General features: G+C 44.7%; 1 protein-coding gene and 1 long non-coding RNA gene across 3 annotated transcripts in view; one reads left to right on the top strand and one right to left on the bottom strand.

Annotated features, from left to right (window-relative positions):
- The window catches only part of NCK2 (NCK adaptor protein 2), an 85,158-nt gene extending 72,062 nt beyond the window's left edge, over nucleotides 1–13,096 (bottom strand). The window contains exons 1-2 of one of the 2 annotated variants that reach the window (XM_080602287.1): nucleotides 12,795–13,073; nucleotides 11,134–11,226 (exon numbers count right to left, since the gene is read on the bottom strand). The gene's annotated coding sequence lies outside the window, so the exon portion shown is untranslated. Of the gene's footprint in view, nucleotides 1–11,133; nucleotides 11,227–12,794 lie in introns of both variants that reach the window. The other variant, XM_080602286.1, reaches the window with a different exon arrangement.
- The window catches only part of LOC308199031, a 177,442-nt gene that overhangs the window by 18,701 nt on the left and 142,811 nt on the right, over nucleotides 1–15,930 (top strand). The window lies entirely within an intron of this gene.

Below are 15,930 nucleotides of genomic sequence, written 5' to 3'. Positions count from 1 at the left end.
CGGAAACCACCTGCTGGTGCTGCCAGAACAACTCAAGAAGAACCCAAGACTGAGTTTGACACGTCCAGACCTGCTGCGAAGAAAGGAAAATCCCACTTGGGAAGCTGAAATGAGAGAGACTTCAGTATGATACACGGAGGTGTTTCTGGATAAGACAGAAGAAATTCCTTCTGGTCTTCTGCTTGCAGGAAGACACAGCGGCCATCGGTTTGAAATTCACCATCTATCACATTCTGTAACTCTCGGCGTGGGAAGCAGAAGAGAAGTCAGCTAATGAAGCTGCACACACGCTGCCGTCCTCCCACTGCTATTTCCACACCGTTGGCGGAATTGCTCCAACTACAGCTGCCCGTGCAGGCACGGTCACGCAGCTGGACCCGACTTTTAACCGCGCCGTCACCTAGGCTGGCTCCTGGCCACACGAGGGGCTACAAGTCTGCAGTAGCCGTCTGTCCTAAGGCTCTCTGTCTTTCTATCCTGTAGTTACTCCAAAGTTTTATAAAACAAGACAGCTGTTTTGAGTGCAGAATTAAGATTTAACAAATACATGAGTATCGTACCCCTCTGCAGCAGGCAGATTATTGGCTTCCTATTACAATGGGGTTTTAGTCTGTAGGATTTCCTTCCTCTGAAGCAAAAGCTAACACCCACTGTCAATGGCAGGATACTAGCCTGGCTACATTTGGGACAGCAACACAGGACTTGCCTGGGTCCTAAGGACCTATCCTAGACAGAAGTATCTAGAAAAACAATTCTTACAATGTCACAACTAAAACGTTAAGAAGACGGCACTGATTCTCAGCTATGCATACTCTTCTTTCAATCACTGTTTTCTTCTTCACATATGTTTTTTCTTCCCAAAGTCCCAAATCTAAGTCTCTGAAAAGTTAACTAAATATATTCATGCGTAAGTGGTTTAAGTATCCTAACTCGGTTTATTACATTTTTGGAAGAGTTCGACTGGTGGCTTTGAACTGAAGCAGAGAACCAAACCAGAGCTCTGCAAGTAATAATATACTCCTTGGGGATCTATCATTAAAATGGTAACAACCCCTTAGCTGAAGCAAAGCCAGAAGATTCAAGATGGGAAATGAAGGCATAAACAGTAAGAACGCAGAAGTTCACTTCCTGGGCCCAAGGTTAGCAAACTGTTACAACTTCAAGGTACAAGCCAGTAAAGCTATTTTCCTTTCTCACTTACAGATTTAGCCTTTAAGGTGTTCTGTGCAATTTTTTTTAAGCTTTCTGCATATTTTAATTTTACACTTAAAGATCTTCCTGCATTCTGAGACAATTCTTACTATTTTCCTTTGATGCTTTTTTCCTTGGATGTTTTCCAGATCAAGCTCTAAATTGAACTTCAGTAGAAAAACGATCAGAGCACTACATTTCAATAACAGAAGCACTGAAAATGTGGCCTTCAGTGTATTAAACTCATTGCTGGAAGCTACATATGAAAATATATTACCCACCTCAGAAAACTCTCCATTGTTATAATTTGGTCATTTCACACACCAGTGATCAATCTCAGCTGAGCACATTCTGTAAGTCCACACATAATGATAAAAAATTAGACATACCAGAGAAAAATTAAAGCCCTTCCTTCACGAACAAGTTTATTCACCTAGTGATTTCATATAAAAATCACTTTTCTACTGCTTCTTCTCGTGAAGCTAAACTAGCTGAAGATATATACGTTGTTGATTACAAGGGTCAACAGCTTAGCCACCTGCCTTGTGCCTACTTTGCAGTGAAAGATGGTACACACCAAGAATCATCTTTTATAAATATAGAAGAAAACAGTCTTAGAAGTACGCTCACGCTTTTTTTTTTAAGCTACAAAATGATTTAATACTAATGAGTGTAAATCATGAATCCCTCTTTTCAGTCTCTTTAAGCTCAAGTTTTATAGTCTCCATCTCACTTTCCTGTACCTACCCTTAGAAATAAAGTTTCAGAGTGCACTAAGGATCCTCAGCGACTGGCACAAAGCACATTAAAGCCCATATACAAGCTGAAAACCTAAGGCTACTTTTCAGTACCAAAGAACAGACTTTTCATAACAACAATGTTATGAGGAATATTACTAAGAAATGAACATCTAGCTATTGGAAAACAGAAACACTTAGGCAAGACCATATCTGTTGTTCCTGCAACTCCTATCGCACTGAGACCCAGAGCTGGACCTCAACAAAATTGCTGAGAGTGGGTAAGCAGGAGACGGACATTGCCAAGGGAGGGAAAGTTGGGTTTATGGTCCATTTTAGCCCAAAGCCAGTTCACACTGCTAAATCCTATCCCCAGATGGGCCACAGGGATATTAAAAAATTCAGTTCAGATTTACCAAATCATTCCCAAATACCAGGCTGTGGGCATGCACATATGTAGGTAGAAAATAGAAAATACGGTAGAAATAGTAGAAAATAGAAAAGTACAATATCTGACAGAAAAATCCATAAGGCACCACGTACTTACTCCCATCCCAAACAGAGGAAGCAAGCGGACGACCGTGCTTTTGTGGCTGGTGTGGCACTACATGCTTCGCATAGCGAGCCATCACAGCAAGAACAAAAATATCTTCAGCCAAATCCTCTTTGCAGCTGTTAATTTCAAGGAATGACTCCCTGGACGTGAAGGATATACGAGTAACAGCCTCTACAGAGACTTTATGAGGGGGCTGTTGGACAAGGGGCTTCTGACACGCCAGCAGGATGCCATTCAGCTACTCGACAGCCACTCGGAAAGTGAATTAATCCCAACACGTGCATTTCTAAGGCGATGCCCAGTGCCCACATGGGACTGCGGAGGAAACAGAAGGGAGGCTGGGGGCAGGAGGCACACACGGATGCTCTGAAAGAGGGGTTAGGGCACGGGGCTGCGGGATTTCCGCAGGGGGTGGGAGGAAAGACAATGTCCTGCCACGGCGCTCGCACTGCAGCTGCAGAGCCACACAGCCTTCTCCCCGGGACTGCTACAAAAACACAGCACTCCTCGTTTCAGCCGTCTGCAAATTTACTGCCGTTTTAAAACAATTGCACTGAAAACGATACAAAACCGACGAAAAACCTTACGATTTTTCCTCGGTGTGAAAGTGCTTCTTTTTATTTGGTGAAAACCTTTTATTGACTGAAGCGTGTGGGAACTCACCTTCCAGCTGAGCCCAACCCAACGTCCTGCTGCAGCGCCAGAAGACATTAAAGGAAGAAGAAGCCAACTTAAAACAATTCTACAGAAATGTTGCAAACAAGGGTTCAAAAGTGTGGATAAGCTGTGCTCATTTCAGAAACCTCACCCACTGCATTTTTTTTTTTTTTTTAACAAATTTTAACTGTGGCGTTTGAGTCAGCTCTTGCTGATTTACTTTTTAAATGAGCAGAAATATGCTACGCTAGATATAAGGGGTTTTTTTGGTTGGTTGGTTTTTAGTTTCATTTAATGATTTTTTTAATTGCTAAAATATTTCTGCCATATGAATGGAATATAGACAACTCCAAAATATATGCACTCGCTTTCAAGTCTATTCCCACTCAAAGCTACGTACAAAAACACCACAAAATGGAAAAGCAGGAAGGAAGAGACTCACAAACTCCCCAAGCTGAAAGGCAAAATAGGATTTATTTCCCCCCGGCCCAAGCCAGCTGGGCTGAGAGCTGGTGGGTGGCAGCTGGCTGGGGGATGTGACTGAAGCTGTGTGATGCTATGTTTCGTGATCTTGGTTTTTGAACTGCTGGCAGCTTACAAGCCCTGCCCTGGACCTTTACAGGCACCTCCCACACGAGCAGAGAAGACCAGAGGTGACACGCAGCAGTCCCATGGTTACTGATTCCCAACCACTCCTTTGTCAAACACATCTAGTTTGTACACTGGAAAACAACTTTTAAACTGCCAGCTGCACCTGGAACTAACTCGAAATGCCAAGCTGTTCTTTAAATAGTCAACGGCAAAAGAGACTTTACAACCTCCGGGTAGCCGACAATTATTTTGCTGAAGCGCACACGCCTTCCCAGGCTGGTACTGGCATCTCAAAAATGCGTTCTTTCTACAGTTAGCTAAAGACACAAGCAGAAAGTGGAGGTAAAGAAAGATGACTATTTAAATACGTAAGCACGATTCTAGCCAAGACCTTGAAGAGTTGCATCTAAAATGCACTGTATTTCCATTTTTAGGTATTACCTGTTAAATAGGGCAGTTATGAAAACAGTTTATGACTGCTTGTAAATCGAGATTTCAATTTTTTACAAAAGCTTAATAAAGACTACAGAAATGGTATTAATAAAGTTAACCTGTAGTACCCATATTCTGACCTTATATTTATATATTCAAGTTATTTTATTTTAACATGCTGAAGTATTTTGACACTTACACATCTAAAACCATAAGCCATTTTGAGTGAATGCACCACTTTTAATGGAAGCACTTGCCACAGCACAGCAACCCCCTACTAGATTTGTTGGTAGCTGAAGGGACTTGATAAAATAGCAACAGGTGCTCTGCCTGAACTATCAGAAAAATAATCTTGTCTGGTAAAACTCCACCTTGACTACCTGCATTCATGATTTTCTGGCATCAACCTCAGGATTCCCATCTTTGAAGAATGCAGCATTTAAAATTACACTAGCTACTTAGCAAGCACAGCATACTGAATACTAAAGCTGCTTCTGATGCTACACACGCATGCTTACTAACATACGAATGCCATTTTTGCAGAAGAGCAAGACAATATCCATTCGTCCAGATACCATAATTTGCAGTTACAGGTGGTATCATCTTTTAAACATGAGTACATAGCTTGTGTTACCTCCAAGGAACCCAGATGCCCAACTACTTGTCCACTAAAATTATTCATCCAGAAGTAAGAAAACCAAAGAACACAGCAGATAAACCACAAGGACAACCTGAAAAGACTTATCAACTATGTCTAGTTACACCATTAAACAATGTATTATAGTTAAAATGTGTTGAAATAAGTAGTTTTTAAAACTTTCCCCAATCAGCATTAACACACATCTCAATTCCTCCAAAAGAGAGAATTCTCAAAGCATTTCAGGGCTTTTCTTGCACTGTGCTTTTTACTTTTTTTTCTTGCTTTCATACAATCTGCTTTTCTGTTTTCAGTTCTAGCTTTCCATATTTTAAAAATTAAACACCAAACTAAACTATTCCTTGTTCTTCCCAGTAAAGACTTTCCTTTGTCCATCACCTTCAGCAGGCATTCCATCAACCACCGCCTGATTCATCCCTGTTTTTATATCTCAGTATTGTCGTTCATTAAATAAGGCTAAACTACCAGCAGCCCCACTAATTTTATGGAAATGCTTAGGGTTATGTCATCAGTTAGCGGATAGGTGTTGAGTCTGGCTGTATGACACTGCAGACAGGAGTTCAGCACATAATTTAACATGCATGTCTTGACAAGTTAAAGAATGTATAGCTTAAAAAAAAAAAATAGATGACCGGCAATGCAATTTTGGTTCTTGACTCGAGAAGACATACTTATGGGCTTAGCTTCGTGTTTTGTAAATACAGACAGGCGTTTCAATAGGACCACTAGCAGTAGCTAAGCACATGCCTGCATTTTCACAGGGCCGCAATAACAACAGGAAAAGTTGGGATCCAAAAAAAAAACAAAAAACATTGTGACTAAGCTCTAACAACTTGTCTTCCTGGCATTCCGGGTCGACAAAAGGAATATCTGAACAAAATAAACAGCCAGAACCTCTGATCAGCAGAAATGGAAAAGGCCCTAGCGGAGTACAGCCGTCAGTATGACAAGGTAGTACTCGCGGCAGAAGGCTCACAAAGCCCCAAGAACAACATTGCACAGACTTCAATAGTTTCCTGTCATAGGAGGCCTGTAACAGTTCATTACGATTCCCCGCGCATCCCTTAAGAGCCTCAGAGCTCATAAAAACGATGTGTCATATTTTGATACTCGTACTAAACACAAGCTTTATTATTACCCATGTTTAAACCCAATACAATCCACACAGTCCTCACTGAGAGATATCTGATGAAATTTCTAATATTCATGAACTAGATTTTTAATATTGAATGCTCAAAATGATTCAAGCCTTTTGATGTAATGGAACATAAGTCATTCAGTGTCAAGTGGAAGGCAGATCCTTTATTATAGCATTAATTATTTGGGATATTAGCATTAACTTCTTTCTCTATTTGAATTAAATGGAATTCAAAACAGTGTGAATTTATGAATAGTCCACAATATAATTATTTCTGTTATCCCCACAGCACTAGCAGAAAGAGTGCCTACAAACTGAAAACATAAAGGAAGGATATTGATCACTGTTTTTCTTTCAACCTTTTTTTTCTTTTTAAAAGACAGACACAGTGAAGCTCAATATGTTTTGCTCTAAAAGGCTTACACTCTTTTGATGTAAAAAGTTTCAGCCTTTATACCTACAAACATCATCTACATATTTTTTTATTCAAGACGTAATGATTAAAGGAAAACAAATTTAAGCAAGATATACTGTAGCCAATTTCTTTTATGACTGGAACAAAAACATTCTTAATTAAAACCACAAAGCTCCAAAAATAGCATGGACTTTCACAAAATTTCAATACTCACTGGGAAAAATGCTGTGCCTTAGCTTACGGTACCAAAGTTACTGCATCAACAGGGTTCTGTGCAGTTCTGGTAGGAAAGACTAAGGATACTAAAATGGTGCTTTTTTCAGCAGCTAAATACCTATTTTTAATTCTTTTGTGGTACAGGCACAGACAGTGTTGCTAAAAAAACCACAAAGCACTACTCAAAATAAAAAAATAGAAAATAATAAAAAAGTCAAATACTACTCATTAAAAACTGCTGCTTGCATATCAGTTGAGTCAGGGCTACCACAGGGTGCTAGATACTTAAGGATTATAACCCAGCATAACATTCCCAACCTGAATACACACAATCAGTATTTACAGATTTGTATTCAGCTTGACAAGACTTCTGGAGTCTGGTTAAACCAAAACCAGCTGTCTAACTGAAAGTGCAACGTTATGAATAAACAACAGCCGAGGCCAAAAATAAACCAAACCAAACGTCTGTGCCACCGTCCCTGCTCTCCCAGCCCATCTATACAGGTGTGAGCTCCCTGCCCTGCACTCCGCAGCGCTCCTAGCACGGGTGTTTGCACGCTCCCTGGCAAGACAGCAGGAACACTACCTGAAAAAACAAAATAAAGATCAGTAAATAAAGTGCTTGCTCTGGACTCAACGCTTGTCCTTCTGGTTTTGTTGAAATTCTTAATAAGAACACTGAAAGCATTCGAAGCATACTGATCTTTAAAGTGACCAGATGACGTACAAATATGTTTTCTCTTCTGTTAATCTGGCAAACTCTCAAACTTAAATTACTAAGTAACTTTTCAACAAACACTAAATCTATTCAAAAAAACAAAACAAACAAACAAAAGAAACCCAAAGGGCACTCGTTTTTTTTACCTGAGCTCAACACCAAGGAAAACCTGCAATAAGTTTTGTGAAGCCAGACGGAACATTCATCCAGCCCCAGCCTCCAGGATCCCCGGCACGTCATCCTTCCAGACCTGTCAAATTGGGTAACACCCCTCGTATGTTTGGAGGCACACCATCCATTCAGAGAAATGAGCATGTGATTTGTTGTCGTGACAGCTATCACAACTCACCACAAGAACGTATCTTATCATACAGCCGCGTATCTTTCCTTCCACGTTACAAAGTTCAAAATAATTCCCTCGCCTCCATCCACAACAGCGTTAGGATGTCAGCTCAGAAGTAACTTCATCACCAGCAGCAGCAGCCCAAGGCGGCACTGGAACCACGTCAGGACCCACAATGGGCGGGGGAGAACACGAAGGTAACCAACGCTCTGCTATTGCAAGGACAGGAAGGAAAAACAGCCACACCACGCCGTGCCGAGGGTGCTCCCCGTGCATTAAAGGCAGGAGGTCGTGCCGATCGATACCTGGGATCCCTCCCTGCTGTTATCAGTGCCAGGCTTTGCTAAACAGGCGGCTTAATTTATTGCTGTTCCTTGAAATGTTTGATTAGTCCAGAATGCCCTAAAGAAATCCAGAGTTATACAACGATTTAACTCCCTATGTGTACAGTAAGTTTTAGCTGGACTTAGTGTTCTTCTTCTGTCCTTCTCTTCTTTTCCTCTTTCTGTCCTAAACCTGAGAAGGGACTACTATTTTCCTACATAGTGAAGTAACTTAATCAGTATACAAAAAAGCATGACTTTGGTCATCTTAAATTGGACAAGGACAAGTTAGAAAATCCTATATTTACAACCATAGACTTAACCTATATTTTGCTTACTTAATAAACGCAATTCCTTTCTAAAGCATTCCCAACCTGCAATGATCTGTTCTCTTTCCGAAGGGTAAGTTCTAAAACCATGCTCAGCGACTACTCTTTAAGGACAATGAAGTTAAATCATAAGAGAACTAGACTTGCTTTTAACAGCTTTTATCTTCTTTAAATAAAAATGCACACAAAAAAGGCCAAACCACCACGCAGACCAGACCTTTTTGCTAACCTTGCTCCCACTGTCCTGCAGTTGGACTGCTTCCCCAGATTTGCACCAAGCTGACCTAGCGTAACCCATACAAAAAGGCAGCCAAGCAGCCTCAGAGCAGCTCCTCGCACCCTAACAGGACACGCCTCAGCACTCCTGCTTCACCGAGGGGCCTCAGCATCCTCCTCTCGCAAACTGGGCTGTCTGCTTTCATATCCCTGACATTTCTCCTTATTACAGCCCCCACAAATACTCTGAACACTCTAGACCTCAAGAACCGTAAAAGGGTTAAGGCTAAAATTTGACTTTCCACAAAAGGAAAAAAAATCTGAAGGCCTGCTCATTTATTTCTGGTTATTAATCCATTTTGGCTAAACGCTCCGGCCCTGACACAGCAAACATTATCCACACTCTTCCATAGATGATGCTTTAGGTCCCTGCTAAGTGACAGACAAAGAAAATGTCCTACCTATCAAATGTGTTTCAGCACAGCCTCCTGAAACCCTATGAGGTAATGAGCTACCATCTAACTGCACTTTCATTCCAAAACCATTTTTAATTTTAAAAATGTATTTTGTTTGACTTTTGCTTCACGTTACTATCAGATTTTGTAAGTGTCCTAAATATAGTAGGTTTTCTATAGTAAAGTTTCAGCTACACTCTACCTGTGGTATCTCTCAACACCTGTTTTCACATTTCCATAGCTATTTATGTAGCTGTGAGCTGTCTGCAGACAATAACTTAAATGAGTCAAGGTTGAGTAAAACTGGATCAAGTTTCGTCAGCTTAGATTAAAAATGCACCTGTATCGCATTCATTTTGCATCTGTATTCTCATGACTAAGAGAGATGCAACATTTTTCAGAATTCAGGTATCTAGCAAAATTTCCAGCACGTTCACTCCATTGTGCTTCGGAGAATAATGACCATTAGTTACATGTTACCATATTAACACTTGTTAACGAGATCAGGACCAAAAGCAGGGCAACAAACCTATAAAGGGAAAAAGCCTCTAAGCCACGCAGTGCGTTTCTACCCCTCTGAACAGATATTGGACATGCTGCCACGTCTGAGCTTCCACTCTAACAGACGTTTTTCTCAACAGGAGTATTTCTAAAACTTCACCGACAGCGGTTTATTGTGCAATACCTGTAATAATGTAAAATGCAATGGGTCGCTGTTCTCTAATCAAGATTTATTTCTCTGCGTAGGAATTCCCTAAATTTACAATACTCTACCAAGGCTTAAGAATGTACGCCGCCAAGCCACCTCACTGCACACCAAGTTATTTATGCTGGTTTTAAAACAGGAACTCAGTTTGTTAACGGAGAGAGACAAATTCATTTGTTGCGTCATATATATTTAATGGGATATAAAAATATATATTTCATATGTCAATGCACTTCCAATTTACTCACTTCATTAGCATTTATGAAATAATTAAAAATCCTCATGACGGGGGAAAAAAGATTACTCTAGGAAAAAAAAAAAAAAACAACACTTGAAAGAATCGCTTTACCCACCACTAAACAGAGCAACAGTTTAACTGGGCAGAACACTGATGACTACGTTACGATGAGGAAACTAGTGGATCTAATTGAATAGGCAAGAAAAAAATTAAATGGAGCACCTTAAAACAGGAAACAGCTTAGGATACCTGGGCTGGCCAACCTTCATGTACTTGCAAAGCAAAATAAACAGAAAAGCTATTTTTCAAAAGGCAGAAGTCACCAGGTCTCATCCAGCATCTTTTTCAAAAGACCACATGAGAGTACGCTAGTTAAATTAATTGTATAGGCCTCATCTGTGTGCTTTAGGAGGAAGAAACAATGCTATCTGCCTATCTGCCACATCACAAACGCCACCCCTGTTGTCTGTGAAGGCCTTCCAATCCAGGAACTCCTAGGGATCCTTGACTCTCAGGCTCTGGGGGAGCTATCGTTTTGCAACATTTTTGTATGCCTGGTAAATAGAAGGATAAAGGGTATTGTCTGTAAGTTTATTATTTCAGCAGAAGCAGACAGCAGCTTGCCTGCAGCGCGCCTCAGCTCACAGCACAGGCAGACCAGACCACGCGCAATGACCTACTTCAGCTCAGCGCTGTGTCCAGCACCTTACCTCAGGTCTGACCACACTAACCAAAATACGGCAGCATCTTGGTTTTGTTGGTACCTTCCTTCAAACATCTCTGCTAACTCCCGCCAGCAACCCCCCTTTCGGAGAGCGCAGGGGACAGGAGAGGGAAGGGAAGAGCCATGGCTGAGAAACCACAAGTCCTCTCAAACAGAAATCATTTTCTAGAACATCCGTAACCATCAGATTCAAAGACATCTTGGTTTTGATTTTGATCCTGCAGCAAGTAAATTGATAGAGCACCTGCCTCTGTGAGTCTGGAGCAGGTCTTATGCTTGTATGGCATGAAAAAGAAGGACACTTCAGTTAGTTCTGCTGCTGCTCGAGGCTATGACCAGCAAACAATACTGCCCAAACATCACTTTTGAGTCACTACTGTAACTGCTAAGGAAAGCCATGAGCACCATGAGAAAAGGAATAACAAATGTCAATAGCAACACCAAGATAAAAAAAAATACAAAGGCTGGAAACAAAGCAGATGCTGCTGACCTTGTCCTTCTTCTTTAGCACACAGTTGATGTGACGTGACACATAAGAGAGCAAATACCTTTCCTTAACGCTCCCAAGCAGCTAGGCAGGAAACTATAGAGAAAAGAGAGGAAGGAGAAAAAAGGGATAAGTTCCCTTTCCATTGCAGCAGCAAGGCAAAGGCTGAAGTTTGGGATTTATCATATATTCAGCAGCAAGGACATGATAAAATCAACCATCCATCCATCAGTGACTAACTCTGCTGTTGGTTTTGGAGAAAAACAGCAAAAGAGATCCTGAGTCCCACTGTACCACAACAGAGATCAGAAATATCATCTAGCAGAGGTAAAAGGCTAGTACAGCAGCTAACAGCGCAGTGACAGAAAAGCTGCAAGGAGAGCTAACGTTGCAATGAGTCTATATCTGTTTCATGGCCTATATTAAAATATTTGCTAATTACAGTCTTGATCTTAGCAGTACAGGTGCCTTCTGTCTCTACATTTACTCGCTGCTCCCAAAAGCGACATCTTCTGTCAAAGTTTCAAGAAAGTCAGCTACGAGGACAAGACCGCTTAAATCGACCGGGGCCAGCCCTGAGACTTCAATATCCAGAGCTGTAAACCCGGGTATTTCTGAGAAGCTACAAAGTAATTTTCCTCCAGAAGCTCTAATCCTCCCTCCCGCACACGCTGTGCCCCTGCCACCATCTACGCGGTGCTGGCTGCTGAAGATTCCTCAAAAGCAGGAGGAGAAGCAGCGCTCTCAGGGAGACATTCCTGCCGAGCTCCTGCCCTGCCAGCCCTTTCAGATTCCTCCATGTTAAGCTCCCGGCCCCGGCTCTCGATGACATAAGGCACGCGTGGCTAGGCCGGGGAGGTCCGTGTTTATAAAGGCCACTCGTGGACGACGAGCCCAGCTCTCCTCCGTCGGCCGGCCACGAAGGCGGCGTGTTCCCGGGGAGCAAATATTGCCTCACGGCACACAAAAGGAGCGGAGTCCGGCTAGGGGAGGCACGCTGGGAAGCGATCAAGTTTGAAACTAACAAAAGAACAAGACGGCGGTGAGCGGGTGCCGCATTTAATCCACGGAGGCACCTCAAAACCCAGCGAGGCGGTGGGGCACCCTGCCTGTGCCTTGCCCTGGGGGGGGGGGGGGCTGTTAACTTTTGGGGTTTTAAAGCTTTCTGTCGTCCCGCTCACGGCGAAACCCCACGGTTTTGGGCCATACGTTGTCCCGCTCATTGCTTTTTCGGGCTTCTGAAGTGGAAGCTAGGGGATGGAGAGAGGGCTGGGGGGGGGGGGGGGGGGGGGCATTGCGAGAATATTCCCCACCGCCCGCCGCCTTTCACCCCTGGGACGAGGACACGGCCCCATCGGGGTCCCCCTCACGGGAACTTTTAGGGGGACGGCGGCCGGCCCCGCACCCAAAGGACCCCCCAACCCCCCCGGGCCAACTCCACTCGCCTCCCCCGGACACAAAGCGGCGGCTGTCGGGGGATGGAGACTGGGATTAGGATTAGGATTAGGATTAGGATTGGGATGGGGGGGGGGGGTCACCGCCCGCCTGCCCCCCCCAAGGGTGACACCCACCCCTCCCCCCGCCGCCATGCCCCCCCCCCCCCCCCCCGTTCGCCACAAGTTTGCGGCGCGGGGCCCGTCCCGCACCGCCGCCACCGCGCTTACCTCGGCTCGGCCCGGCCCGGGCGGCGGGGAGCGGAGCGGAGCGGAGCGGAGCGGAGCGGGGCGGGGAGGAGGCTCCCAGCCCGGGCGGGCTCCGCTTCTTTGTCTCCTCGGCGGCGGTGCCCGCTCGCTCGCTCCCCCCCCTCCGCTTCCCTCTTCCCTTCCCCGGAGCGGATGCGGGCTGCGTGCTCCGCTGGGGGCCGGCTCCCCCCTTCCCTCTTCCTCCTCCGGACGCGTCCAAGGCCCCGGCCCTCGGCGGCTCCGGCTCCTCCGCTCCCTGCCCGCAGCGCCCGGCGGCGGCCCCGTCCCCGGCCCCTCCTCCGGCAGCCGCCCGCCCGCCCCCCCCCCGGCACAGGCACAGCCCCGGCCCCAGCCCCCGCCCCCGCCCGGCCCTTCCTTGCCGCTGCCGGGATGGCGCGGGAGGAGCTCCCCGGGCTCCCCCTGGCGCTGCGGGAGCGCCGCCCTTCCTCCCCCCGCAGGAAGGCCCGGACGAGCCGTGCCGAGCCGTGCCGAGCCGGGCAGGGCGGCTCCGTGCCCCCCCGGGAGCGCTCGAGTTGAGGGGGGCACCGCGGCACACGCACCCCCCTCAACCATCCCCCCCCGTGTTGAAGTTGACGCCCCGACACCCCCTCGAAGTTGAGGGGGGCTTGGCCAAAAAAAAAAAGCCCCAGCCGCAGGCTTGTGGTCATCCCAAAAGCCGCCGCACACCGTGGTGTGGGTCATCCACCAGTGGCCAAACGTGGGAGGTCCCACAGATGTCGAAAGGGTGATGTGGAGGGATGAGATGGCGGTGCCAGGTACGGCCTCTGTCGTGCTGCCAGCCCCATCCCACCCCCACAGATCGACAGAGTAGTTTGGGTTGGAAGGGACCCCAAAGATCACCGAACTCCAACCCCCCTGCCATGGGCAGGGACACCTCCCACCAGACCAGGCTGCCCAAAGCCCCATCCAGCCTGGCTTTGACCACCTCCAGAAATGGGGCACCTCCACCCCGGGGTGGGGCTGTGAGGTGGTGAGCTACAAAAGGTTTGGCCTTGTGGAGGTGGCCACGGGGTCCAGCAGGTAGAAAGCCACATGCAAATCCAAAATACACTCATCAGTGCCGAGAAACCGCTGTCCTGCTTTCCCCGACCAAGGAAAAAAAAAAAAAAGTGGGGATAACCTCATGCAGATTTTCAACTCTACATATACCAGTTACAGAAATACATGTCCCGAGACTGACCTGTGTTTCTATTTGAAATAGTTCAGAAATCTTTGAATAATTCCCTCTTCCCCTTCTTAACTTTTACATGTTCTTACAGCGTTTAATTGATGGTTTCGGCAGCCTTGGTTGCCTTTTGCATGCCTGCTAGATAAAACCGAAAGAAAAGCGTGGCCTCTTGTTTCTTCCAAGACTTAGTGTGCACCTCAGGGAGGGACAGAAAGACTCAAGCCCTTTTGTACACACATTTGACTGATTCAGAGGGTTGTTAATCTCCCCTTCTGAACAATAATCTGACCCTGCTTTTTGAGAGCTGGGAAATATTTGGGGTCCCAGGAAGGGGAATTGCACTCTGCTCCACAGCCTCCACCTCACCATGAGGCGAGGCCTCGCTCCAGCCTCCCTCCAGGCTTCAGCCTGCGAAGGATTACACCAAATTTAGATGAGACTGGCTGTTGAAGTACTTTTGGAAACACGTCTTTTGTTCCTGGAATAAAATACACTGTAGAGGCAATAGTAGAGAGGTGAATAACCCAGCTCTAGTTCACATTTATAATGCACAATCAGGTTTTTTTGTTTGTTTTGTTTTGTTTTTAGTTTTGTCCCTCCTTACCACAACTTGCTAATTTCATCATGCAAGAATCTCCTTTTTTGTCATTTTTTCTACAATGCCGCCGAGCTGAGGCTGTGCAGGGGAGGGTGGCAGGACGGTGCCAAGTCTCCAGTCCAAAAGAGACCTCCAAAAGTGTCCAGCAGCATAACACACCAGTAGAGTGTGGCAGTAGAGTAGGGCAGTAGAGCTCAAAGCTTCCCAGGTACCTAAAGAAACAAAAAATAAAATAAAAACGATGAAGCACACCTAGCTCAGGCAGATTAATGCTAATAGGATTTATGGACGAAAAATGTTCTGAGACAGGATTTGAATGAAGACATTGTCTTCAGGCAAAGGACTAATTTGAGGACTCTGAAGCATACTGTTGTTAAATATATTTAATTACGTTAAGAAATGATCCATTAAAGCTGGTTTTTCCATACTGTGGCTTATGACAAACAGAGGAAACCGTAGAAAGGGATAGGAGTGGTATGTTGAAGGGTGCTCAGATTGCCTGCTGGAAGTATCCTTTTGTTTCGCCAGCAGAAAAAGACCATGATGTTGCTTTGAGTAGTATTTCAAAATGTTGAGCCTACTGAAATATTAATGTACACTTTTTGAAATATCATAATTAGCTCTTATCTCTGGAATAACTGTTATTAAACAGATCTGACTGCTTGTGATTCTAATGAGAATTATGTTCTAAATATGAGAAGATGATAAATTTGGGGGAATGTGCACAGAAGTGAAAGCAGTACATGATGCGGTGGGCATGCTATTTTGTATAAAGAAAGTAAATATGCAAAACATATACTTTTGCATATGCATAAGAGTGGCGCAGTCCTTAGAAACTATATACACAGGAGAGAACAGCATGAATATTTCTCCCAGCCTAAGGCTATAACTGTATAGTAAAAATAAAAGAAAAAATGGTTAAGCAATAGGAAGATGTCTCTCCATCTTGGTTGAAGAAGCAGTCTGCCTCACACTACTCAGAATAGGGTTACGTGCAAACTACAGATCTAAAGGTGACTACTTAATGGCAGTGATTTGCACAAGACACTGGAAAACCATATTCTTTTCTTTTTGCTTTTTTTTTTATTTTTTTTATTTACCTTTCTTATCTTTTTGACCACCCATTTTCATTCCCTGTGTAATGCTACCTGTGCTGTATTGCCCAGCAGAGCCGTAAGTTCCCCAGGACTGTGATGCAGCTGTAATCTCTGCCACGAACTCCAATCCTGCAGATGTCATGCATTTACAACTCAGAGAGACATGGATGGGATTGCTGTCTCTGAGATAGGTCTCCTTCCTCGTTCTGCACAAGTCACTCACCCTTTACCCAG

This window comes from Anser brachyrhynchus (genome assembly GCF_964034855.1).
Source record: "Anser brachyrhynchus genome assembly, chromosome: 1".
NCBI classification, from domain to species: domain Eukaryota; kingdom Metazoa; phylum Chordata; class Aves; order Anseriformes; family Anatidae; genus Anser; species Anser brachyrhynchus.
Note: the sequence above shows the minus strand (reverse complement) of the source record. Positions and strands in the feature narration are given on the sequence as shown.